General features: G+C 42.0%; 1 protein-coding gene across 7 annotated transcripts in view; it reads right to left on the minus strand.

Annotated features, from left to right (window-relative positions):
- The window catches only part of LOC126523558 (uncharacterized), a 129492-nt gene that overhangs the window by 99930 nt on the left and 3074 nt on the right, over positions 1 to 26488 (minus strand). For 5 of the 7 annotated variants that reach the window (XM_055066921.2, XM_050172159.3, XM_050172158.3 and 2 more), the window contains exon 2: positions 1472 to 1568. The exons of 1 other annotated variant lie outside the window; for it this stretch is intronic. The gene's annotated coding sequence lies outside the window, so the exon portion shown is untranslated. Of the gene's footprint in view, positions 1 to 1471; positions 1569 to 16262; positions 16304 to 26488 lie in introns of all 7 variants that reach the window. One more of the 7 variants, XM_055066919.2, reaches the window with a different exon arrangement.

The raw sequence follows: 26488 nt of genomic DNA on the forward strand, positions 1-26488 counted from the left end.
CAAATGTGGTCATCACTGGGGTCGTGCACATGTGTGATGACAAGGAGAGCGAATTATTCAGCGAAGTCAAATTTCAGGATTGAAGTAACTCAAGTTTGCTTTTATAGAAATGTATAGATTCCAGCTTGGATATTTGGTCAAAATCGAACTAACTGGAGTGGAATCAGCGGAAGTCTACTGCATACGCCAGTGACGAATCTCAATCGTCCACTGATTTCCGTTTGTATATTGTATGTCAGAGTTGAATGGCAGTTGTTTTAGCACTTTGGCGTGAATGTTGCACTACTTCACGACACCAGCTTTTCAGAAAAATGAGTTTTTGTGGGCATGGCTGATGAAAATGCAGAGGGAGTTTGACTCCCTTGGGCTTTAAAAATGCCAATGTTGTGGAGCTAGGTGGCTGCAGCAGCGACAGCCATCTTTTTCAATGCTGAAATTATGATGTTTGTGGACATTTCTTCACCTAGAGAGCAAATAGACCTGGAAAGCTCCAGCGAGTTGCGTTCGGAGCCTCAACTTAGTATGGGCGATTAGTAGAAAGAGTGTGTGTCTCTGACGGTCTCTCTCGCATGGATGCGTGTCAACGAATACCTATTACTATTGACACCTCTCCGATTTCCTTTCATCACAGCAGCAGGAATGATCTGTTGCACCGAGGGCAACTAAAGCACAGGTGACTTTCGTACCAAGAAATGTCAAACTTCATACCTACTGAGTTTCCTTTATGCCTATACACTACTAAAAGAAATGTGGAAAAATTGGCAATACAAAATACAGGAAATATCAAATGAACTTTTGATATTGCAATAACAAAAGCTGCTCACAATGAATCAGTCAAAGATTCTGGAAATTTTGGTTTTCTGAAAGAGCAAAAAAAAAAAAAAAACGTTGCCACGGGAAGGGTTAACCTGGGCGGTTAAGCTACACATTGTGCCACAAGAAAGAAGGACCTTGAAAAGCTGTCGTCGATATGCCTGAAGAGAGAATTCTGTAACACACCGGATTTCCAAGCAACTGTTCCCAACAAATAATTCCTGTTGCTTTGTGTGGCACCCCGCACAAATGATGAAGCAAGCAATGACACTCATTTAAAGTAGAACTACATTCCATGTATGACTGATGTTTCAGCCTGGCATTTGTAAACACCATCATCATCACCATCAATCCTTTTAATTTCAGCCAGGCGTGCTGGGTCCCTGACAGAAGCTGGGAAAATAGAAACGAACTCCCAGCTGAATAAGCTTCAAAGAATCTCGAAAAGTTGTTCACTCAAGTGAAACAGAAACACGTGACTTGAGCTGTATAGAAATGTTGTAATAGTGTGGTGACATGAACAGTTAAACAAAACAGTTAAACAGTTAATTGAAATGAATGAGCAGTTTAAGTGATGTTGATTAAAGAGTTGATTTCCTGTACAGAGTTGCCACTGTCCTAGTTTTTGTATTATGACTGCTTGGAAAGAACTGCTCACCTAAAGATTTCGCACACGATGACGATGCAGGAAGCCCAACACTGATTGCCTCTCTAGGGACTCAAACTTGTTCCGGAGCACCATGCTGCTAATTTACCTGCAAAGAGCGAAAGAAAAAGAGATGTAAGTCTAGTGTTGACGAAAGAATCCACAACATGCATTGGGCACTCATTTCATTATTCATATAAGCCCTCAAAAATCTTTCACAGAACCCCGTCATCCTGACATACTGAATATTGATGAAGTGCCAGGATAGTATGACACTGGACAGTAAAAGCTTTTTCTGGCATGACGCACAATGAAAAATCCCTGACATTGAGAGTGACCCCCATTATGTCAACCTAACCAAACTCTGAAGTCTTCCTATGCCTCTGGAGCTGCACGAGAAAAGTCGAATGCGGAGAAGCAGTCCCAAGCATTGAGGGACTGGCTAATCGAAGAGGTTCAGTATGTGAAAGTGATCGACAAAGATTATACAACAAAAGCAACAGTACAGGAAAGCTGGCGTAATGGGCCTGCTAAGCAAATAGAGCAATGTAACTCCCCACAAACATAAGCTGCACTGGGGCATCAACTATGACTTGAATAGGCTAAGACTAATGCAACTGCTTTCACAAAGCCAAATCATTGTACCTTTGCATACAAAGGTTCTTGGAATGTGGAGGCACAAGAAAGCTAAAATACTTTGTGATGTCATAGGAACTGAGCAAAGAGGAGTCTGGACTAGTGGCACCTTTATGCAGCGGTTCAGCAAATGTAATAGCATGGGACAGCCAGACCAGCTAGATTGGTCGATTACGTCCCGCTGTTTCTTGTTTTGTGTTGCTGAAATACCACCTGGTACCAAATGTGAACAACTGCGTTGCATTTTCTGGTGCACAAACAGTTATTCTAATAGTTCCATTATTCAGTTCCATTGGTATTTATAGCGGCAATGCAGCCTACCAGCAGGAACAATGGGAACCTTAAAGGGACCCTGAAACGATTTTGATGATATTGTACAAACAGATTCATTAGGGTTGGTCCTTCTGATCATTAGGTGACACATTTAAGCGGTCTGTGCAAAGCATGCAAGTTCTTATAAGGTTTTAAAAATTTGCATCACTAACAATCGCGGCTGCACCACTCCCCTGAGTTTTCAGCCGCCCCTTCCGAATTGACGTCAGTTGCGCAATTGACGTCAGTTGGACGAGTTATCCGACTGGCTACCCAGGTTGTGTCATCGATAATTTTCCAACTTTATGGTGAACAAATGTTGTTCGTAGTAGTTGAAGTGTTGGTCAATTTGTTTTTTAAATAAAATAAGCAATCGAAAGAGAATACACAACAGTTTACCACTACACTCGAGCACTTCCAGCACACAGCGTCGTCTGCTTGTGTTACATTCTCCATGTTGACTGAGCTGCACGGTCAGTGTTGGTCTCAAGAGTTCTTTCCGCGAGCACCATGATTCACTTTTGTTACATTGTGGGCTGCAAATCTAGCATTCGATATCCAATTGGCACCAGGATGTATGCGTTTGTGGCCCTCCCTTCACACCGGAGGATTACTGCTACAATAGAGAGCTTTAGCTTGTCTGGTATTCACGTAAATGCAGGCAGACTGGGTGTTTTGCCAGATGGCCAGAGGTGGAAACATAAGCAGCCTGCAGGGTGCAGTTGCCTGGTGGCACAGAGATCAACCAGACAAACAGAGCTAATATAACAGTAACAAAGTGTATTCTACTTTGCCGCTGGTATAAATTTTCGGCAGGAGCGTAATTGTGAACACATTGTCGTTTTAAATGTTTTACACTTGGTTACAGCTATATTAGCTCTGTTTGGCTGGTTAAGCTTTATGTTACCGGGTGGCTGCACCATGCAGGATCATCCGGCCGCTGAGATACGTTTATGCTAAAGCTCCCTCATCACAGCAGTAATAGTATGAAGGGGCTTTAGTTTACGCCTTCACCCATCTGTCAAAATGCCCAGCTCGCCTGTGGTTACCTGAATACCAGACAAGCTCGGCGCACGCCAAGCAGCGCGAGTTGCAAGCGTTCATCGCAACTCTGAGTGTGTCCAGTATTCTAATAACCGCAGGCTAGCTGGCCATTTTGGCAGATTGGTGGAAGCGTAAACTTAAGCCTACTAACGTTGTGATGAAGGGGCTTTAGTGTAAACCTGAGCGGCCTGATCAGCCTGCAGGGTGCAGCCACCTGGTGGCGCAGAGCTTAACCAGCACAACAACGAGCTATAACACATTGCTGTAACCAAATATAATAAAACATTTTAGCCATTTAAATATACAATATGTTCATGATTACACCCCTGCCGAAAAGTTACACCAGAAGTGAAGCAGAATACACTTGGTTACTGCTATATTTTATCTGGTTAATCTCTGTGCCACCAGGTGGCTGCACCGTGCAGGCCATTCACATTTGCACCTCCACTCATCCGGAAATGCCCAGTCCGCTTGAGCTTGCATTAACCTGAATACCAGACATGCTAAAACTCTATTCCTCTGCTAATCCTTCGGCGCAAAGTGACGGACGCAAACATGCAGATGTTGGCACGGATTGGATACCGACAGCCCGATTCGCTGCAGCCACTCCACTCACCTGTTGCATTGCAGAGGGACACAAAGTTGCAGCTTCACATGTTGCCAATCACTAGGCTGGCTACCCACAATGCAATAAGGGCGATTTATGATACTTGCGAAGAGAAACTTTGAGGCCAACACTGGCCACGCAGCTTGCATCAACACGTAACAAGTTGTAGCACAAGCAGCCAACACTTGCTGTGTGTCGGAAGCACTTCAGTGTAGTGATAAACTGTCATGGTGTATTCTTTTGCTGCTACTTTATTTTTTATTCCAATAGTAAATATACGGAGACTCCAGGCGCATTTCTGCCGTCGTCAACGCTGTCGCCGTGATGTTCCATATAAAGTCCAAGGGCAATAACATTGTCCCCGCGCGCTGTATGCTGCATGTGCGAGTGAAAGCGTGCAAGGGCGAGCCGACGATGGAGGCTCAATTTCGTGCACACAAGAGAGGAAAGTGGGGAGAAGTGTGCCATATTCCGGGAAGGGGGGAGAGGGAGGGACCATTTTGCTTCAGTGGCTGCCGCATATGGCGTGGCCCTATCTTGATAGCAATCTGCGATTGGGACAGAGTCTAGGCGTCTAGGCGCATCGACGGCTGATAGCTTCGTGTGTGCTGCGCTCTCGCCGCTGAGTTCACACTCAAGCGAGAGATGTCACAAAGATCAATTTGCTCGCTCCTGCTGCCGCACTTCCTCACTACACCGTTTTGACAGCAAGTTTCCACGGTCATTGAGTTAGATGTGTTCATGTATGCTTGGTGCGCACGTAACACCATGATTGTTAATTTAGTTAATAAGCAAATGTTTACAAGATCATACGGCGAATAAAACTACTATCCTTACTTTGAACAGCTGCCTACTAATTTGCTATCACAATCAATGCTCCGCCTTTTGGGCAAACCTGCAACTTTTTTCATAGAAAGAATTCAATCAACATTCCGGCGACGTTTGTTTACCATAAAGTTAAAAAATTTATTGATGACGCAACCTGGGTGGCCAATGGGATAGCTCACCCCAATGATATTGTTAATTGCGCTTTAACTACATACATTGGGAGAGGGTGGCTGAAAACTCAAGAAAGTGCTGCGATCTTTAGCGATACACATTTTTTAAACATTATAATAAATTACATGCTTTACACAGAGTGCCCAAATGCAACCCCTAATTATAAGAAGGACCTACCTTAACGACTCAGTATGTTTGTACAAGATTGTCAAAATCATTTGAGTCACTTTAATATGAGATACTTAAGTTAAATTTTGATGTCAATGTTTTACTGTACCATGATTATAGGAGTTTCTTGGTGCAAGGGCCAGACGTGGCTAAAGAGCACCAGGTCTATGATAATAGGCTGTCACTGGAAAAGTATAATGAATATTGAGACATGGATAAAACGTGGCTGTACAAAGGTCCAAAAAATATTGGTTGAAAAGTGCGTAAATATATTCACAATTTGCAATACGGCTAATGTTTTACTGTAGCTGTACCCTATGCAGCTACCAAGATTTGTCCAAACCATTTCACGGGCCCTTTAATATGCACAGTCCAAAGCCAATGGTGCGTACATTTTCGATGCTGCTCTGCTTTGTCTAGTAGTTTTAACATAAATAAGGATCCATTCTTTCGCAAGAGCTTCGTGTTCTAAGCAAATTTTATGCCTAACTCTTCAGGTTTAATGATTGTGGAGCTTTGGCACTGAAAGTGAATATGCGGATTTGTAGTTGTCATTTTGTAGTCCTTCTCAGTAGCCCTGTCTTTTCCTTTTGGGGTATATTTTCTTTCCTCACACTCACCAGCTCTGGCTGTGGCTGATCCTGTGTGCTCTGCATCATCAGAAAACACAAACGCAGCAACGTGTTTACTCGCCATCAATCATTCACCTAACATGTTGCAACAGCCACCAACGAAGGTTCTCGTCATGCCAAGCTGTGTGAAATTAACAGACTGAAGACTGCGCTAGTTGTTAAAGGGCCCCTGAAATGGTTCAGACAAATTTTGTAGACGCACAGAGTACAGCTAAAGTTAATCATTTGCATGACAACTTGTGCGAGGCGTCTCAGATTAAGAGAGTTATGGACGATTACAAGTTACCCTTCTCCTTAGCCATGCATTTTCTCTTCAACTTGTTCGCCGAGTGATCGGGGCTAAGCTCCGCCTTCATTGGCTCTGCGTCATGATGGCACATTGTGTCGTCTACTTCCGGTTCTCTAGGAGCGAGTGCACAAAGCCTCTCCAACCTCTCCGGCAGCTGCTTGGCAGTCAACCCCAAACGAGAGCTATCGAAGCAGCATGCATTGTGAGCATTCTGTTGCAGCGCTAAATGCGTCTGGTATCCCCGTAACCACAGGCAAGCTGGGCGTTTCGACGGATGGGTGGAGGCATAAACTCAAACTGATGAAGCAACTTTAGCGTAGACATAAGTGAGCAGCCTGATCGGTCTGCACAACGCAGCTACCTGTTGGTGCAGAGCTTAACCAGCCAAACAAAGAGCAAACATTGCTCTAACCAAGTGTAAAACATTTTAAAAATTTACAAAAACAGCCTGTTAACGATTACGCTCCTGCAAAAAATTTACACCAGCAGCAATGAAGAACAGACTTTGTTGCTGCTTCTCTGTTTGGTTGAGCTCTGTGCCACCACTGCACCATGCAAATCATTCACGTTTGAGGTTCTGCTCATCCCATGAAACGGCATGGCAAGGGGCAGTCCCTCAACCCCTTATGCTTGCGTTTACCCGAGTACTAGACTCGCAAAATACTATTGTGGTAGTAATCCTCCGGTGTAAAGTGACGGCCGCAAACGCATAAATCCTGGCGCCAATCGGATAGTGACAGCCCGATGCACTCCAGCCAGTTCACCCGTCTGCTGCCTTGCAGAGGGACACGATGTCGCAGCTTGACATATTGCCAGTCGCTATGTTCGCAGCCCACAAAGCAACAAAGTCGAATCATGGTGCTCGCGAAAAGAATGAGACCGCCTCTGACCGCGGAGCTATCGTCAAAATGGAGCATGTTGTAACACAAGCAGACGACGCTTGCTGTGTGCCACAAGTGCTGAAAGGGAAGCTGAAAGCTTTTCCATAAAAAACGAGTGAAGAGCAGTACGTCGTGGTTTTCAACGCTTTGAATTCGAATATCGCATTGAAATTGAGCGAAAGAAAGTGCAAACATATTTTATTTCGACGTAAAGTGCAGCAGCAGACACGCCCAGCTCGCGCGCCTCGTTTCCGCCTGTGATTGGTCGGGCGCCTCGTGACGTCAACAATGGTGTTCGTCCGGACCGACTGCTGCTGCTACACACGAAGCACGGTGCAAGGTAGTTTGGTGCTGTTTTGCTGAGACGGTCATGGAAAATTTCAAGAGCTTGCGTTTCTCTGAGAAGTTCGGTGTTAAGTCTAAACTCCACGTGAGCAATTTTGTGCGCGACGGTGACAGGTGACGGCTTCGAGCGACAAAACGGGCCGTCACTTGAACAGATCGCACGGTGTTGTCACTCGATCGCTCGTTTCTAGAAATCTAGAACTCGTCGCTCATCGCCCGGAAGTGCTATGAGCGACTAGCCAATAGTGCGAAGTCGGAACTGGATGTACATAACTCAAATACTACTGTTTGTCGCACGGAATGAGCAAACTATTGAATTTTACACGTGCAAGAATAAGAACCTAGTGCAAGACCTTCAGAAATATTTTATGCTCCTTTTTCAGTAAAATACATCAATTTAATTTGATAAAGCATGCGTCACGCCAGTTTCGGCGCGTATATTGCTGCCCTCATACCGGGAAGTCGTCGCTCAAAGCCGTCGCTGGCGTGGAGTTCGGCTTGCAGGCGACGAGTGAACGCGACAGCCATCACCTCGCTTGTCGTGCTGTCGCTGTCGCGTGCAAGATCACTTGTAAGGGTGTATACTTTACTCCCTACATGTACGAGCCGATTGCGAAGAGACGGCCTCTCCAAGAAGCAAAAGATGCTGGTGCAAGCACTGCTTTCCACGCGAACGAAGGCGAAGTGTTAGCATCTCCTTGTGTTGAAAATGTTGTTTGGTGAGTATGTTTTTTGCTAAGCTGCAATCAGCGTTTGAGTGAGTACGTTTCCGGGCAAACAACTGTAGTGTTATGTTCATGCATGCCTCCTCGTAGAACGTAAGCGGCGATGCGATCTTCGGCATTTGTGCGCTGCTCCAAAGCTGTCGGAAATCTACACAGATGGTTTAAACGCAGGAAAAGTTTACCGGCTGTTGTAGCACGTGTAGTATAGAACTTTCATCAGCGCGCCATCCGCACGCTACTCGTAACCGGCGAATTCCATCAGCTACGTGAGATGGTCGGTTTCTCTATGTGTGTGAGAGAAGGGGGAGCGCAGCGTCCTGGCGTGAGCAGGCTTTCCAACACATGCAAACTTTACGCTTGCACTGCGTTATGGTAGCTGCATGCAGGCTGTTTCACAACACACGTGCGAATAGAAAATTTGCAGCGCTTGGCGATGAAACCTGCGTCAAGGGTGGGAGATAAACATGCACTTTCCGTTCAGTGTGCTAACACGAAGGAGAACCCAAAGCACGCATTACTGATAAACTCAGGTAGTAATCGTCACGGAAGTGGTTAGAGCACAACACTGTTCTTGAGCGCTTCAAGTTGTTTCGCTTCACAGCAGCCTCCCGCTTAGTCGAAAGCTTCTTGTCTTGCAGGAACTAATGGGACATCGGAACATCGTCACGGCCGCTGGTGTTCGTGCAAGCGTAGGCTGCACAGAACGCCGGAATGATCGGCCTACAAGTTCAATTGATGCTGCGCATGTCAACTACTACTCCTATATACACACAAACAAAGGAATGTAGGGTCTAGCAAAGCAGATTAGAATGGCACGCACGCAGAAATAAGCCCGGTCAGGCCAACAGTCAGGCACGGTCGCGGAGACTGCGAAGGAGCGGAGCACCAGTGCTGATGTCATTACGCCACGGTTTCCGGTTTCCGGTCTCCGCTCGCATCGTCAGCGTCAGCAGCAGTGCGCAGCGCTCGACGGGGGGCGGAGCTACAGCGCAATTTTAACCGACAATTGCGTCGCTCCTAAGTGAAAAATCCCCCCTAAAATTTTACCCACATGGTTTATAAGGTTCCCGCATCCGTATATGAGCGTCTTATTGAATTCGACAGACTCTTCAGTTTCCCTTTAAGTGTAGTGAGAAATTGTTCTTGTGCATTCTTTCTCTTACTTTCTTTTTATAGAAACAAATTAACTAACATTCCAACTATTACGAACATTTGTTGACCATTAGGTTAGAAAAATTATCGATGACACGCCCTGGGCAGCCAATCAGAATGCTCGCCCTACTGACGTCATTAGGGCAATGTACGTCAAATGGGTAGGGGCGGCTGAAAATTCAGCCGAGCAATGTGCTGCGATAAGCAGAGATGTACATTTTAAAACTTTACAATAAATTACACGCTTTATTCGGAGCACTTAGATGCATTAATTAATCATCAGAAGGTCTTATTCTAACGACTCACAAACTGACACGTCATCGGCAAAGTAGCGTAAAAAAATGGAAAAAGAAATGGAGGGATATGCCTCCCTTTGCGATGTTTTGTGCTGCTTCGCCAATTTACATGCACTAAATGCATGACAATGCTAACATGTACAGCGAGATAACAAACTGTTGGAGTTCCACACTTGCCGCAGCAAGCTTTGCTTGAGGGGCACATTTTCATCAAAACTTGCATTAGTCTTCTGCTTTATATAATACTTGATGCCATGTACAACCTGCCTTGTACAAGCAGTGACCTTTCTTCAAGGCACATGTGCAGAAATGCGTTTTCCAGTTTTCAAAACCTTAGAAACCACAGTGCAATATCACTGGAAGGGCTGTCTACACCTTCACCCTGTCATCTCCATCCATAGGTCGGCATACTCACAAGCACCCCCCCCCTCCCCTAACTCGCACTCACTCCACACTCATTTCCCAGGTGTGCAATTAAGTGTAAGTGAGTGAAGAAAAGCACGAGTGGACGTGAGTGTAAACGAGAGCGAGCATGAACAGGAGTGAGTGCCAGTTAACATCAGTATGAAGGAAAGTCAAAATGACGGGGATTTTAAGTCAACATGAGTTACACTCTGGAAGTGGTAGTGGATGCGAGTAAATATGTGAGTGAGTGTTGGCGAGTGTTAATGGAAGAGATTATGAGCGCGAGTGAATGTTGATGAGTATGAGTGGGCGTGAGCAGGAACATGAGACAAATACCAATGAGTGTGAGTACAGATGAGCATTAGTGAGCAGAGAGCCTGTGAAAATATTGGTGAGAGTACCATGGAGTATCCACATATTCTGCCAACCTACGTCTGCATCACATGCCATTGCTCTTACTGCTGCCTTTGGCAGAGATGTTTGGCAAGGTAGCTTCCTTACAATGAATCATGCATAAAATATCTCATGACACCTTCTGGGTGCAGTTATCTGTCCATTTATTCTTCGCCGAATGCCTAAAAAGCACTACCACTTTGGGAAGTTTGTAGCCTCAAAGTTCTTGCCCCTTCTAACATCTTTCTATATATATGCAGTAGCGAACAGAAACATACGACACGATTATGACTTCCTCTAAAAAATTCATTACCTACAACCTATAATGCATTGCCATAGCTAGAGCAACCTATATGGATGGCATTTTGTTTATTGGTGGTGCAGTAACGCTACACTTCCCACTTTGTTAATTTCATGGTGCTTACTGTTGACTACATTTCAGAGTTGTGTGCCAATGGAACGTGCATTCGTTTTTCTTTTCTCTCTTCTTTGATCTCTTGTGAGATACTGAGTAGTCATTTTTAAGTTTTACAGAATTTTAGGATCACCTGTATAACATAACATAACTCCATTCTTTGAGCTGGAATATTCAGAGGCAGACTTTACTTGCACGAGAAATCGAAAAACATATTGAATTAATGAAAATTCACTAATTTGCTTATTAATTACCTTAAGGAACATACTGCAATTTACGAATTGTAGCTGGTTTGATTGCACAGCACATCCACATAGAATGAATTTCCAGGATTTCATTTGATTTCATTTTCATTTCATTCTATTTCCTTAAAGACCCCGTAGTAGGGGTATTACATAAGGGGTGGGAATACAACATATACAAACAAGTGTTATAATGCATTCAATCCTGTAAATAAAAATCTGTTACATCTTGAACAAATTGTGAAAAGCAGGTGATGGCAGCGATTTGATGAGGAAGGCCATTTGAGTCTTTAGATGCTCGGTAGAAAAATGAGGCTGAAAATGTATTTGTGCGTGAATATGGTTGTGCTACCTGCTGGGGATGGCCAATGCGCCATGACCGGCGCGTTGGGGGAACAATGTATGGTGTTCGGTTAAGCGTCGAATAGTAGAACCTGTGAAAGAGGGAAAGGGTGGCAATGCGGCGACGAAGGGATAGAAGCGATAAGGAAGTTTCTTTTTTTAAAGATGATATGCTGACGTAAGAGTATGTGGAACGAATATACCTGGTGGTGCGATTTTGAACTGCCTTGTCGAGGGCATTGGCGAGATATGCTTGATGCGGATCCCCGGTGGCAGATGCGTATTCGAGTTTCGTTCTTGCCAATGATCTATAGGCTAACAGTTTTACATGCAATGGAGTGAGGCGAAGGTGACGTCTTAGAAATCCCAATGTTTTGTTAGCCGATGAAATAACATTAGTAACATGCGCATTCCAGGTTAGATCATTAGTCAAGGCGATACCTAGGTATTTGTAGGATTCCACTGATTCCACGGTGACGTCACCAATCCGATAAGAAAAGTGAAGAGGGTGATGACGACGGGTAAACGAGACAAGTTTGCATTTATTAGAGTTTAGTGTCATCAGCCAAACATCACACCATTCTTGTACCCGGTTAAGGTCGGACTGAAGAGTTATTTGGTCAGTGATGGTATTGACTGCGCGGTAAATAATGCAGTCATCAGCAAACATACGGCTATGACAGGACAAATGCAAGGGTAAGTCATTAATGTAGATTAAGAGAAGAAGGGGGCCAAGGACGGACCCCTGTGGTACGCCTGATGTGACGAGTGTAATGTCTGAAGCATGGTTATTAAATTAGACATCCTGTGAGCGGTTAGTTAGAAATTGCTCAAGCCATTTTAGGATATCAGGATGCAAATGTAAACGAGAAAGTTTTAGTGATAGGCGTTGATGAGCTATTATGTCAAACGCTCTCGCGTAATCCAAAAATATGGCATCTGTTTGCATGTTACGGTCAAGATTAGCATGAACGTCATGAAGAAATTGTGCAAGCTGAGTCTCGCAAGAACGGTCCCTGCGGAACCCATGCTGTGAGGGATGAAAGAAGTTGTTAGCATCTAGAAAGTTCATAATATGAGAGTAGATTACATGCTCCATGATCTTGCAGCGAACACTTGTCAATGAGATGAGGCGGTAATTTAGGGGAGAATTTTTGTTGCCTGATTTGTAGACTGGAGTAACCTTCCCCACCTTCCACTCGTCTGGCACGGTGCCTGTGGAAAGTGAATGGGAAAATAATAAATAAAGAAACTCTGCAGAAATGTGTTTCATGTTTTTTAGTAGTTTAGAGTTAATGTCATCGATGCCAGATGATGAAGACAACTTAATATCTTCTATCACAGATAAAAGCCCACGTACTGTGAATGTGATGGCTGAAATGTTGTATTGTATATACATTTGTGGTTGGCGGGGGAGGAAGTGTGTCCATTTCATTAGTGAAGACTGAAGAAAACGGATTGTTGAACATATTAGTGCAGGTTAAATCTGTCACCAATTCACCCAGCTCGTTAGTAAGATTATTGATACGCACTTCTTTGGGGTTTATCACCTGCCAGAATTTTCTTGAATTAGTAAGTAAAATGTTTGGCGGGTCATGGTGACAAAATGGTTCGCTATAGGATGACACCAATTTCAAGATTTTCATTGCCAAAGTGTGCAACGAAATACATGGGCGTTTCAGTTACCCTCATACTTCAATGCAAAGATGAGTGTTTTGTTGAAAAAACAAGAGGAACAGCAGTGCACTTTTATTGCTAGTTTGATGGGGCATATCTCGAAGCCTGTACAATCCTCAAAATTTTTTTCTTCATAGACATGCTATACAGAGCGAGTAGGAGGTGATATTTCAATGCAAAGGAGAACAACTTGGGCAAAGAATTTTCTTTTTTTTTTTTAACTCTAAATGTCATAGGAACTGCATACCATTTGTGACAATAAAATAGGCGAACGCACCTATTTATAACATGAAGCAAACAATCAGCTGTTACTGATGACAAACACCGAGATGCCACCTTTATAAAAAGACTCCAGAACTTAAAAAAGAGTTATCAAGCTTATAGAGTGGGCGAGGCGGCAGCAATCCTGGCAACATGCTGAACAATCCATTTTGCTTCATGCTACACGTTACGTTGCTTACTCTCAGAAATTAAGCTTCGACTAGCGCCTGTGCTGCTTCGACAACGTTGGTGGGCGTGGACCAAGACGCTGGCGTGCATTCATCGACATGTGGTGAATGCGGCATCATGGATCGACAAAGTTTTCCATGCGTCACAAGTCTGGGTATCGCCTCCACAACAGTGACGTCAAGTCCCATGCCCCATCGGACAGCTATAAAGGCGCCTGACGAGCTGTGCTTCACCAGTGGGCAAGGCGGCAGCAATCCCGGCAACATGCTGAACAATCCCGTTTGCTTCATGCTACAGGTTAGCAGATATATGCCAACTCGTGGTTATCGATCAGATAACCAGTTTTTGCTGCTGCTGCCCTACCCACTGTGCGTTAATTATTTTTTGTCTAGTAAAATTAACCCATTAATTAGAGATCTTCTGGTTTGCGGAGACTTAGAAGAAAATCCGGGTCCAACAGAAAAGGATCCCTTGCTAGAACTGTTAAATGGGCAAAGTAATATTCTTTCTACTATACAGGACATGCAAGTAACACAGAATGAAATGCAAAGGAACCTATCAAAGTTAACAGAAAGAACTGATGACATCGAGCGGCGATTGGGTGGTTTAAGTGCACTGAACTCTAAAGTAGACAGCATCGAAACAACAATAACAAACCTCGAGGAACAACTCGCCAACATTAGTGAACATGTTGCTGATCTAGAAAACAGAAGCAGGAGAAATAACTTAATAATTTATGGCTTACATGAACCTAGAGTTGAAACTTCAGAAGAGTTAGAACAAAATGTAAAAGGTGAAGTCTTTACTAAAAAACTAGGCATTAACGTAACAGGCATCGAAAGGTGTCGCAGACTCGGAAGAAAAATCGAAAATAAAACCCGTCCAGTGATTCTAAAATTTCTTGACTACAGAGAAAAGAATGCCCTGTTTAGAGCATCGCATAAACTAAAGGGTAGTGAACTGTCACTATCTGAAGACTTTTCTAAGTGAGTACGTGACACACGGAGGCTTTTATGGGAGAGTTCTAAGGAAGAAAGGCAGAAAAACAAGAAAGTAAAGCTGCTTTACGATAAGTTGAGCATTAACGGGACTTTTTTTGGTTGGGATGGTGAAAAAAGATGCCGTTATAAGCTGAAGAAATCAGGTCCTCAAAACTGACAGACTAAGCGCAAGCGTGGCTCTTTAGGAATACTTAACGTAAATTGTAGGAGCGTTATAAATAAGCTACAGAGTTAGAGGGAATTTTTTTGTCGTATAACCCAGATATCATTGTCTTGATGGAGACATGGTTAAATGAAGAAATATATGATAGCGAGTTCGTTCCACTTGGGTATAGTGCATTCAGAAAAGACAGAGGTAGCAGGGGTGGAGGTGTAGCCATCCTTTTCAAGGATAACATTAAGCTCTTAAACATGCCTGATTTATTAGATGTTGAATGCATGTTTTGCAAGGCCTACCATAAAAATATTCAATATGTCATAGCTGCTCTGTACAGACCTCCTAATTCTGGTGTTGAAGTTTTGGATTCTTTGAAGCTATACATGAGCGAGCATGTGAAACCCGCTGACCGCATTATTCTCTCGGGAGATTTTAACTTGCCAAGCATTGATAGGGAAACGATGTCAGTCAAAAGTGACAACGACAGCTTAGGGGAGGCCATGTTGGACATTGGCTTTTCTTTTCATTTATTACAGTTAATGGATACCTATACTAGAATACAGGGTAATTCTGAAACAATCCTGGACCTCTTTTTTGTAAGTGGGACCATAAGTAGACAAACTAAGTGCGATGTATTTCCCGGTATATCAGATCACGAGGCTGTGTTACTGACAATAAATAATATGAACTGGAAAGACAGTTGTAGCACTGTCCGATTCCGCAATTTCTCCCGAGCTGATGATGTCTCAATTATAGATACGCTTTCGTTTTACTTAGATCCATTTTCAGAGAATATTGTAGACGTACAAGAACTATGGGAACGCTTTAAGAGTATTGTTAATGACTGCACTGAAAAATATGTACCAACTACTGCTAAGAAAGGAAAAAGAATCCCTGGATTTCTCGGGAGACGCTGAGATTGAAAAGGCAGCTCAAGAGGTTAAAAATAAAATGAAAAAATTAAGCAGTGCTTCACCAGATCAACGACAGAAATTTCTCTCTCTTTCATCTAAACCTCGGATCCAACTACCTACTGAGAAACAACGTTACTATGAAGAATCATCACAGAAATTCATCACAGCATCTCCAGATGGATTTTGACGGGAGGTGTCACCGAAACATTACCAATGCGATGTACTTGAAGTTGATAGTATTCACTTGAATGACGAAGAAAAAGTTGCTAACTTATTTAATGAGCATTTCCACTCCTTTTTACTTGTGATGATGGTGTCTTACCTGTGTTTGAGAATTTTTGCCCCCTATTTCTGATTTGCCAATAAGCGAACAGGGTATATTTCACTTGCTTTTAAGACTTGATGAAAAGAAAAGTTCAGGCCCAGACGATATACCCAACACTTTCCTAAAAACGTATGCCTAATGGGTTTCGAAATACTTATACATTGTGTTTTTACGTTCCTTAGAAGAAGGTCAACTCCCGAATTACTGGAGAACAGCCCGAGTAATACCACTTCATAAACACCGGTGCCAAACAGTCTATAAAGAATTACTGTCCGGTTTAACCTCTAACACTTGCAAATTATTAGAGCACATAATACATAAACATATCGTGGATTTCTTAGATACACATAACATCTTAACAAAATGCCAGCATGAATTTCGGAAAGGGTACTCAACTTGTACACAGCTAGTTGCTACCATCCATGATATTGCCATATCTGTAAATAACGTAAAACAAATTCATGCAATTTTTATGGACTTTTCAAAAGCTTTTGACAAAGTATCACACAGTAAATTGTTATTTAAATTACATAGTCTGCTCAGAAACTATCAACTTGTCAATTGGATTTCAGCGTATTTGAACGATCGCCACCAGTTTGTTGCATTCAAAGGCCATCAATCTAACCAGTTACCAGTGAAATCAGGTGTACCGCAGGGCTCGGTCCTAGGACCACTCCTTTTTCTTATGTATATAAACGACATGGTAGAAGACATCTCTGTCAAAATAAAATTGTATGCGGACAACTGGGTTCTATATATGGAGCTTAATGATGAATCGGATCAGGCATTGTTAAACAATGATTTTCAGCGTGTTGCTTCTTGGTGTAAGCAGTGGCAGATATGTATAAACTTCGACAAGACCGTTTTCATGCGTATCACTCAAAAGAAGAGGCCCTTATCGTTTCCGTATAATTTTAACACTGTGCTTCTGTCTGAAGTGTCTGAATACAAATATATTGGGCTATGGATTTCAAACAATCTTAGGTGGAATAAACATATTCATTACGTTACAGCGAATGCTTATAGAAAGCTATTCTTTTTAAGAAGAACGTTAACTCTAGCTATCCCTGCTGTAAGAATATTAGCATACAAATCCATTGTCCTCCCAGTCTTAGACTATGCTCTTTCAAGTACTCTTTTTTTTCCACAGTCAGATACTGGAATAACCTCAGCAGCTGTATCGTTCAAGCAGACTCTTTATCAGCTTTTGCATGCCTTCTTGGTGGCTGAAACATAATTGGTTATCTTATAGTGACTGTCTATATGATATATGCGTTGAGTGTTCCTCTGTTTCATTTGCACATTTGATAAATGCTTTGCTTAATTTTTTTTTGTTCTTTCTTGACTGTGACCTAGGCATGTACATATATTTTGTTTGCCATTATGTTGTATTTTCTCTCATGTATTGTATCCCACCCTGCTAAAATGCCGGTGGGGATCGCAGTATCAATAAATTAGCCAAAACAATGTGCTACACAAAAGATAAAAAACAAATACAATATCCTCCCAAATAAACTTTACCTAAAACAACATGCTTGTATTCTGTGAATTCTCAGGCATGTTACACATAAACTTGTTTTAGTTTTAAAAACAAGTAACACATCCAAGCTCTTATTATTTTTCAGGAGAATGTGGATCCTTATCTCCTTACTGTTTTGATAAGTGTACTTACTTTCTATTTTAGTTATGTTGTACTTTCTCAGTACTATCATTTATTTTTTCATGGTGTGCGCAGGCCTGCTCAACTTTATTTACTGCTTTTATGAACTACCTTCCCACTGTAATGCCTAGAAAGGCATTGTGGGTATCGTAAGATATATTTATACAGAAAAATGGAAAAGTGCCAACAACAGAAGTACAATACCTTTAATCCCTGAAGAGAATAAATAAATGAATAGGTCAAAAAATATGATCATACCCTTTACCATACCATTCCTGTATGCCAGTCCAACACAATTGGCTTTTGTATAATGTATATTGCATTATTCATGCTTGCGACAAAAGCACAAGGCTCTTTGATCATAAGCAAGAACGAACATTGTCAGCCAAATTCAAACAAGCCTAAATTAAAAAGAATGAAGCTGTGTTATTAGTTTTCATGTCAGCTTGTGGCAATCACTTGATTCAGGCCACGAAACATCGAACTTGGATTTTATCATGTTTAAGAACTGTCTGTGCAGCAATTTTACCTGAATATTGAAAACAATTCATATATAAAAGTTGTTTGATTAGTATTTTCTGACAAATTTTTAAATTCCCACAATCATGCAGCATTCTAGTACCAGCAGCAACCTCCCCCTAGATACCTAGCAGTGTGGTTCAAGTGCTCTTGATAACTTGCCCTACGTCAATCTCATCAGTTATCCCACAGTCAGCTTCCCCACATAGAACACCAACCACAAATGAGAGTGCACCCTTTGAAATGGTTACCTAACGCGAAAAATAACTAAGAAGCTTTAGGTTTAGCTCACCGAAAGAGGACACAAACTGCCAGGCGTACAAAAGAGCGCAGAAAGGTGCACGAAAGGACGCAAAGGGAGTGCAAATGAACAGAAGCAGGGCGTGGGGCTTCGGGTACACAAAGACATTAGGGTGTGCTATTTCTAAAACTCCCGGTTACTAGTAAGACACCTAGTGGTGGAAGAGAAAAAATGATGCAGTCTTACAGATTGTGCCATGTAAAACAACAGAGAAATGCAGACCGACAACCCTACCGCAGTTTCTGACATAATGCACCACACTGCACAGACCTCAACCTAACAATGTTAAATGTCACATCCATTTCTATATGTTGCACATATGGCAGGTCAGACAGGAAGTGTAGTCCTTTTCCAACAGAGGCAGTTATACTGACAGTATATGAAAGACCTAACCACACTCAGCACCTTCGCTGCTGGCTTCAAAAAGTTTTGTGTCACTCGTTGCAGCAGCCTGCTGCACTCTGTTTTTGTGCAAAAGATTATCAGACAACTCCACTACATTCTGTAATTACTAATTGTGGCACAAGCTCGTATATGCCTTTTAACAGATGTGCCATAAAGGATGTAAGTGTCCTGCAAGTAATATGATGCTGTCAATTACTAAGTATTTCAACTGGCTTCCTGCACTGTAACCTCAGCTTTCGGTACAATGGCTAGCTTAACCTAAGCTAACAAGTAAAAAAAGATAATTGTGATGACAGAAACCTGGAAGAATGCACCCCTTGGATGCACGGCTTTTTGAGACTGTCGAATTTACACGTCTAAGGGAGGAGGTGTGGGAAGGGCACCAATTTTACGCAGGCTCCACTGTCAAAAGCAGAGTATTTTCGCTCCTTTTAACACACTGGCCTGAAGGCAACCCATACCTGAACTCAAGAACAGAACAAAGCTCCCAGAATCAGCAGTGAAATGCCTGAAACTGAAACATGGCGACAACAAAACAGCCTCTCCTAAACCAAAAATTGCTAGAGCACAGCTATTTTGCCACTGCACAAAACAGAAGGCTAGTATTTACATTGACTGATTGACTGAATAGTTTTAGCACCCCAATGCAACACTGGGGCTACAAGAGGCAGTAGTGGAAGGTATGGGCATCTCAAGTTACTCGCAGAAAGTAACAGCGAAGCCATATTAAGCTATGCTGACAGGCTTGAGCACTTCCACTGTTTGCGCACTCTAACCCTAAGCATTTCCCACACAACTCAATGTCACACACAGAACAGAGTTCTTATTCGGTAGAATATTTGCGGAGGGAATGGTTCCTACACCAAAATATAAAAGTAAACAGAACATGTGCCTGAGTCAAGAAAAATGCTGCAATCTCTGCAAGGGAACAGCAAGACGAATTTTAATAAACTTGCTTAGCGACATCTCTTAAGTTTTTTTCAATTTCAACTCAAGAATTTACCATTGTACACCTGCTTTCTGCTTTGGCTGCATTTCTCGCAAAAGATATAACCTAATTCAAGTCAAACAGTTGGGATGACAGAGTGATACCCCTTGTTGAAATTATAGCTCCCCTGAATATACTGCTTTATACTGATGGATGCACAGTATTTGAGGACATTATGACTTCAACAATATTAATAAAATTTCAGTCAGGAATTAAAATATTCATTCCAAATCTTCTATATTGTTTATTTTACTGCAGTTTTCTAAGGTTGTTAAACAGTACTGTCTTCAGCCACAATTAAAAGCAGAATTTGACTTTGAAAAATAGCTGCATGCTTGGATCACATAGTGTGTGTTAATGTTGGACAGTGTTTCCTCAATAACAGCTTTTAATTGCAGAGCTGTTTTGTTTAGCTTCTCTCTCAGCGACACTGCCTATATGTAGCAGCCTAGCAGGCTTATATGATTTATGGAGGCCCAAATACAGTCTCAGACTCCAGGACCTCCTACTGTATATTCCATTTCGTAAAGACAACCTTTAAGTATGTCAATAAAATTCGATTCTGACATTGGGAACTAAGGACATCACATTGAGGGTGATGTGGCCACAGATTTTCACAGCCAGCTACCCTTGAGTAACGCAGGCCCTGGACAGCAAGCAAATCCATTACTTAAGAGTGGCACATAATGGAATTGTGCACAGAAAGCTCAGCTGTTGACTCTGTCATTTGAAGCTGCTTGGCAATGGCTATAACTGGTTGTTCAGGGTTCTCACTCATCATGCCTTGACCTACTGGAGAAACTCAACTGCCTGAGTGGCGTCTGACCAGTGGCAAGCACTTATTTATCAATCTCAGATGATAATTGTCCATGAACTGCTATCTCACCCAAAAAGAAAGGATTTAGCTACATTTCAGAAGGTGGCAATCTCCCAGCTTCAGTGGTCGGCATGTAAGGTGATTAGTACAGTGCACAGATTCATCTCTACATTTCAGACTGGAAGTTGATACCTTGGAATAAGTGTGCTAGACAGGTGATGGAATGGTTGGTGAAGAGGAAGTTAAGCACCTAGACAGATGAAATGAGAATGTTTATGGCTGTGACTATTCGAAGTTGTGTCATCAAATACCTCGTACACCTGGTACCTTTGTATTTCCAGAAAGTTTATCTATTTCTCATGTTTTAGCCTTGTAAACAGAGATGTGTTTTCATGATATGGTAGTGCACAATTCAAACTAAACAAATCGTTCAGAGCCCTATTCTGCATGATAAGGATAAACTTAGGTACCCGATTTTCCTGGTTCACAACTATATGAACCCAACAGATAATGCAAAGAAAGAGTAGGGAAAACTTTTTGTTGTAATAATTAAACTTGATCTAATTGAAACGCTCTACTCTGGCATTGTACGGTCTACTTTCATTCTCTGAAATGTACAATGAGGAGGGTAATTAGTGATTCTATTGGACACAAAAAGGCTGCAATACCTTGAGCAAGTACCAATCAGGTACCTAAATAAGATACAAGTATCAGTCATTTATATTATATCAGTATTAATCATTTTGTACTAATCTTCCTAACTGAGGGTCCCTCTGAAGTCTGACTTTGGGACCCTCGCCTGTATACTACTAACAACCAACTATGTATCTTGAATGAACAATAAACTGAAACTGAAACCAACACTCATGACAGTGTGCAATAAAGACCTAAGAAATCAGCCTCACAAATTTTTAAAAAGGCAAGATGTTTCTGTCTGATGGGAATAAAAACCACTGCCAATTTCTTATTGTGTGTAACCTCTGCCATCTTGGTATCCTAAACACACCCCAGCTGAAAACTAAAGCAGTTCTTGCACATTTCTTTGTGCCTTTTGTGATGAAATAATTTTGGTGATATACTGTACTCTTTATAAGAACAAAGCAGCATATAAGAAAACATATTTCCCTACATTTTGAAGGTAAACAAAGTAACACTAAATGGCTTCTTATTCTACTAACTTGAGAAACCATTGCCAGCCATCAGTAAATCATATTGTGCCAAAATATTTCATTTTCGCTATCAAGAATTGTTTTCACTGGTGCTCTTTGTACACTTTGCACTTAAGACAATCTTAACTCTTTATGGGCAATATGCTAAAGAGTTATGAGCACATCTTCTGTTGTCAGACACGTTTTCTATTTTTCCAGGATCCTATATGTTCTCTAATGACATACAGAATTTTGTGGTTATTTTCATGTTACAACAGAATAATATCGTGTTTGGCCAGTTGCAGACTAATCCACACAAGTCTTCTTTACAAAGCCTTTGTTTTAGTTTTTTACAGAAATCCTGAAATGAAGATACTCCAAGAGCATAACCTCAGAGAATCCTCTGCTGTTTGCAGCTTGTGCAATAGATGCCTATCATTTTATAAAAGACCTTGCTTTCAATGCACATCATTTACAGCAAGGCATAATAATGCTGTCCCATTGTGGTAATAGTGGAAAACAAAACACGACCAGAAATGCAAGTTTAGAACCTAACTATTGGGCGAACTTGTGCCCAGAAAAACAGGCAACACTCAAACTACAACCACTGTGGTAAGCCCACCTGTCGCTCATCAGGCCTAATCCCACAGGTCAAGTCCATTCTCAATTTATACTAAAATTTTAGTAATATTTTTGAGTTTCATGTGCAAAACACCACAATATGATTATGAGGCATGCTGTAGCAGGAGACTCCGGATTAACTTTAACCTTCTGTGGTTCTTTAACCCTTTGCGGTCATGTGTTGAGAGGGGCTTGAGACGGGAATATATACCCTGCAGTCAGATGCGAGGTAGCACCCAACACGCGTTTGTGCTCGTGCTCTCCGGTTACCTGAGTTGGCAGCACCAGCTTTCGAGAACTCTTTTTGAGTAAAAAGTGTACTTTGCAATGTCTCTAGGCAAAGACAGCAATTTTTTTCCCCCTTCATGCTTGAAGGAATTTTCGTGTGATTTGTCGCATGAAGCACTGACAGGATGGCAGCATTTTCTGCACGTGGCCCCATTTTATGGACGAAATTCACGCAAATTCAGTGAATGTGCTGCGGATGAATATATTTTACTTTCACATGGTCAGCAAGCTTTCTTGAATGAGAATACAAATGAATAATGAGACTATGAGGACACTAGTGACCTGCATTGCAAATTCTCACCTCCACACAGGACAGTGCTTCAAGTACTACCACACAGTACTCAAGTATTGTGGAAAGCCTCTGGAATAAGTAAATTTTTTTTTCTGAAACAAATCACTTAACGTGTGTTTCATTAACTGAGCACATTTTCTGCCTGGCGTCCAAGTGCGTGAAATAGCTCCCAATGGAGTGACCACAAATTGAATAATTGCATGTGACCGCAAAAAGGTTAACGTACACCTAAATATAAGTACATGAGTGTATTTCTGCATTTCACCCCCCTTAGAGTGCGGCCACCCTAGCTGGGATCGAACTCCCGACCTCCGCAGCACGTCATAACCACTAAGCTACTGCGCCGGGTATACAATAAATACATCTCACTGCGTTCCAGAGTGATTGCCAATGGTCGTAAAAAAAATTCAAGAACACACAACATTATTTACGACATGTGAGCAATCTGATTAGACACACTTCCCTTGCTACAAGATAAGCAACAATGTTAATAATTTTGAATATTTCAGGCACATCTTGCCCCAAGCGACAACTTGATAAAAAAAGATAATTTGGGTGAAATAACTATTGGGAAAAAATCAAAACAATAAAACGGGGCAATAATCATTCCCTTTATTATCAAGCTCCTGCAATGTATACTTGGCTAATGCAACTTTTTATGAGAACAAAATGTGGACATTTCAACATCACAGAGATGTGAAAAATTAGAATGTCAAAGAGAAAAACAAAAAACAAACATAAAGGTGATACAATACTTCGTTGGCATATTTAAAGTCCCACATTTTTTCAGGATTTTCATTACTGCTTTTACGAAAATTCCCTGGCATTCTAAGACACTGGAGGTTCAGGTGGCGGGGGGGGGGGGGGGGGGGGGGGGGGTTGTAGCTTGCCTGGCAGCTACACCAACCGATAATTTTCAACTACCACATTTATTCAATCATTGGTAGACTCAAAATAAGCCATTGACCTACATTCCCCATGAAAGACTCTCGACCTACATTTGTGAACGAAGCTAGCAAAACGACCAAGCTAATATAGTTCCTGCATCGCACCCGCCATTATCCAGACTGGCTTTGGGAAATGCAGCATAGCAACACATGCAACGCCATCATTTGGGCTGCTGAGGACATCGGCCAAGAAACCGACGAGGATAGCGATTTATGGCTATTCAATTCGTCGAAATAGTAGCTGTCATTTGTCACTCGAAGACATTTTGCCTATGGTCGATGCGGTCGCAAATCAGCCAAGCGTCTGCTCTTCACCACTTTTGTTCTCCACGAGGGTACGACCGGCATGCCTTGCATGGCTTCCCTGCTGGTGTGTTGCGCATGATGTGAACACGAAGATGTTCACTCCGCTGTTCAATCAGGTTTCGGTTTCATTTTTTCGCAGTTCTTGCTTAATTAAAATTATCTTCGAATTAGTGGAACAATTATACTATCAGACAAGTGACAGGGGGGTCTTGGGAACATAAAAATGCCATTACCTGGACACGCTAAAAGAGTCGACAGAGTTGCCTTTTATGCTACACTATTGCAACAGATTACCCAAAGTCTTCTTCAGCTTCACTGTAAGCTTCATTCGCATGGTTATTAGCTTAAGTCCACACAACACAACAAGTCATTAGGAGATCTTAGATTATCAAAAGCTGGCTGAATAATAATTCATTGCACTAATATTAAAAGTGTACAATCGATTTACTGTGAGCTATTAGCACCATTCTAATTCAGAAAAAAAAAGAATCCCAATAAAGGAAATAAAGCTGGGCCTCTTAATCCACATGCAGCTAATGCAAAAGAAGATAAGGTTGTCAGGTCCTTTAAGTTCGCTTCCTGTGTACAAGTGCACATTCTCAGAGCTGCCTTATCTAACATCTCTTCGACTACTGAGTGGTGTCGTGGCTATCGCCCCTTACATTCCTCTTTAGTTGGACCTCTCCTTCCTTCGAGGGCTCTGTCATATTGCAAGACTTCCCATCGACAGTCAGTCGTATAACAGGGAGACCTCCTATCAGGCAGTTGCATCTCAATATGAATCCTTGAAGAACTACAACCAATATTCATGAATATTGAAGGTTCAAATTCTAAAAGAACCTCATCTCACCCGAGAGATACAAGTGAATTCTGCGAAGGTTCCACCAAGCAACACAGCTGGGCAAGTCATTTCGTATTCTTGAGCAATACAGCCCGCATTAACCGAAGAGGAGGGCACACAGATAAATTAACGCTGTGTGTGTTCCCTTTCCTAATGTTCCATTGGTTCATGCTGTTTCGTCATTAATTCTAAACACTGCACAAATGCCTGTTTAAAGCCAAGAGTTATAAACAGAAAAGCAGCGATGATAGCGATAGTGAAGCAGCAACAGTAGTGAATAAACAATTAATTAACATTTAAGTGGAGCCGCAATAAAAAAAAATTCCAATGTCACGATGTACTTAAAGAAATCTTACGCAGTAACTCATTATGGTTTTTCAGTGGAGTACCTGCATACGGCACATCACTCTTAAATTTGCTTCCCAATGTGAAACTACGGCCATTAGTGCTTTATGCCATGGCATGTGCATTTTGCCTTTTTCATAGACTGCCAGACGCTATTTCGTAACCCCTCCAAACACCAGACCAGCATCTCTCGACTGCAGCACAGCAGCTGTAGAAAATTAATGCGAAGCCATGCAGGAAGCACACTGCTAACGCACAAGCTACTCCTAGAAAGAAGTCGTTTTCACACAGAAAAGAAAAAGTTAGTGTGGTGCTTTACTGTGGCTATTTTTATATATTCAGTGGACATAAATGATCTCAGAGGTTACTTGACCATGGATCGGAACATGAAAAGGTTCCAAAACGTATGAACGAGCTTGTTTACCAAAATAACCACATCATCAGCACACCAAAGTCAGTCAACATAGAACATGTAGGTAACCATGGAGTGCGAATTTCCGCTGTATAGGTGCTTCAGGCTCTTACTATTGGCAGCGAGGGGCTACATTAGTGGGTGAGAGAAATAGGGAAGGAAGACCGCGCAAAATTTGAGCTGATGCATGCATTTCTTTTCTTTTATACTGATATTTTTCAGCTGAATAACTTGCGACTGTGTAGCCTTATTGCTACCATTCTTGTTGCAGTATCTTTCCAATCGTCAACCTATGCAACCCACGACCAAAAAACGAAAGACAGTGGCTTGAAAAGTGTTCGAGGACTCCTTTAAGTGGGTTCGTGATAGCTAATTTTGTCATACAGATCTTGCTCAATGTGTACCATTGTCAATCTCAGGTAATGCGTTTTCTTGTTTGGTTTTTATGGCTTCCCTTCCTTCCGATACGTTTATCTGTTAACTGATAGTCTTTAGACCATGTCATGTTTGTTTGCTATGGTTTCTGCATTCATTTATATATGTGTTGATCGTTTCAATGAAGATTTAGTTGAGAGTTAGCACTCGTTCAGCGTTCTAGTCTTCGTCTACGTCACTTCGCGCTACAACCCAATAATATGGTACCTTTGTGTCGGTGGTTTTAGGATGAAACCTGAACGTTGTGGCAACATTTTGGCAAATTTCAAGGCATTAGTACTCAGCCAAACGTAACAA

The sequence above is a fragment of the Dermacentor andersoni genome, chromosome 6, assembly GCF_023375885.2.
Source record: "Dermacentor andersoni chromosome 6, qqDerAnde1_hic_scaffold, whole genome shotgun sequence".
Classification (NCBI taxonomy): Eukaryota; Metazoa; Arthropoda; class Arachnida; order Ixodida; family Ixodidae; genus Dermacentor; species Dermacentor andersoni.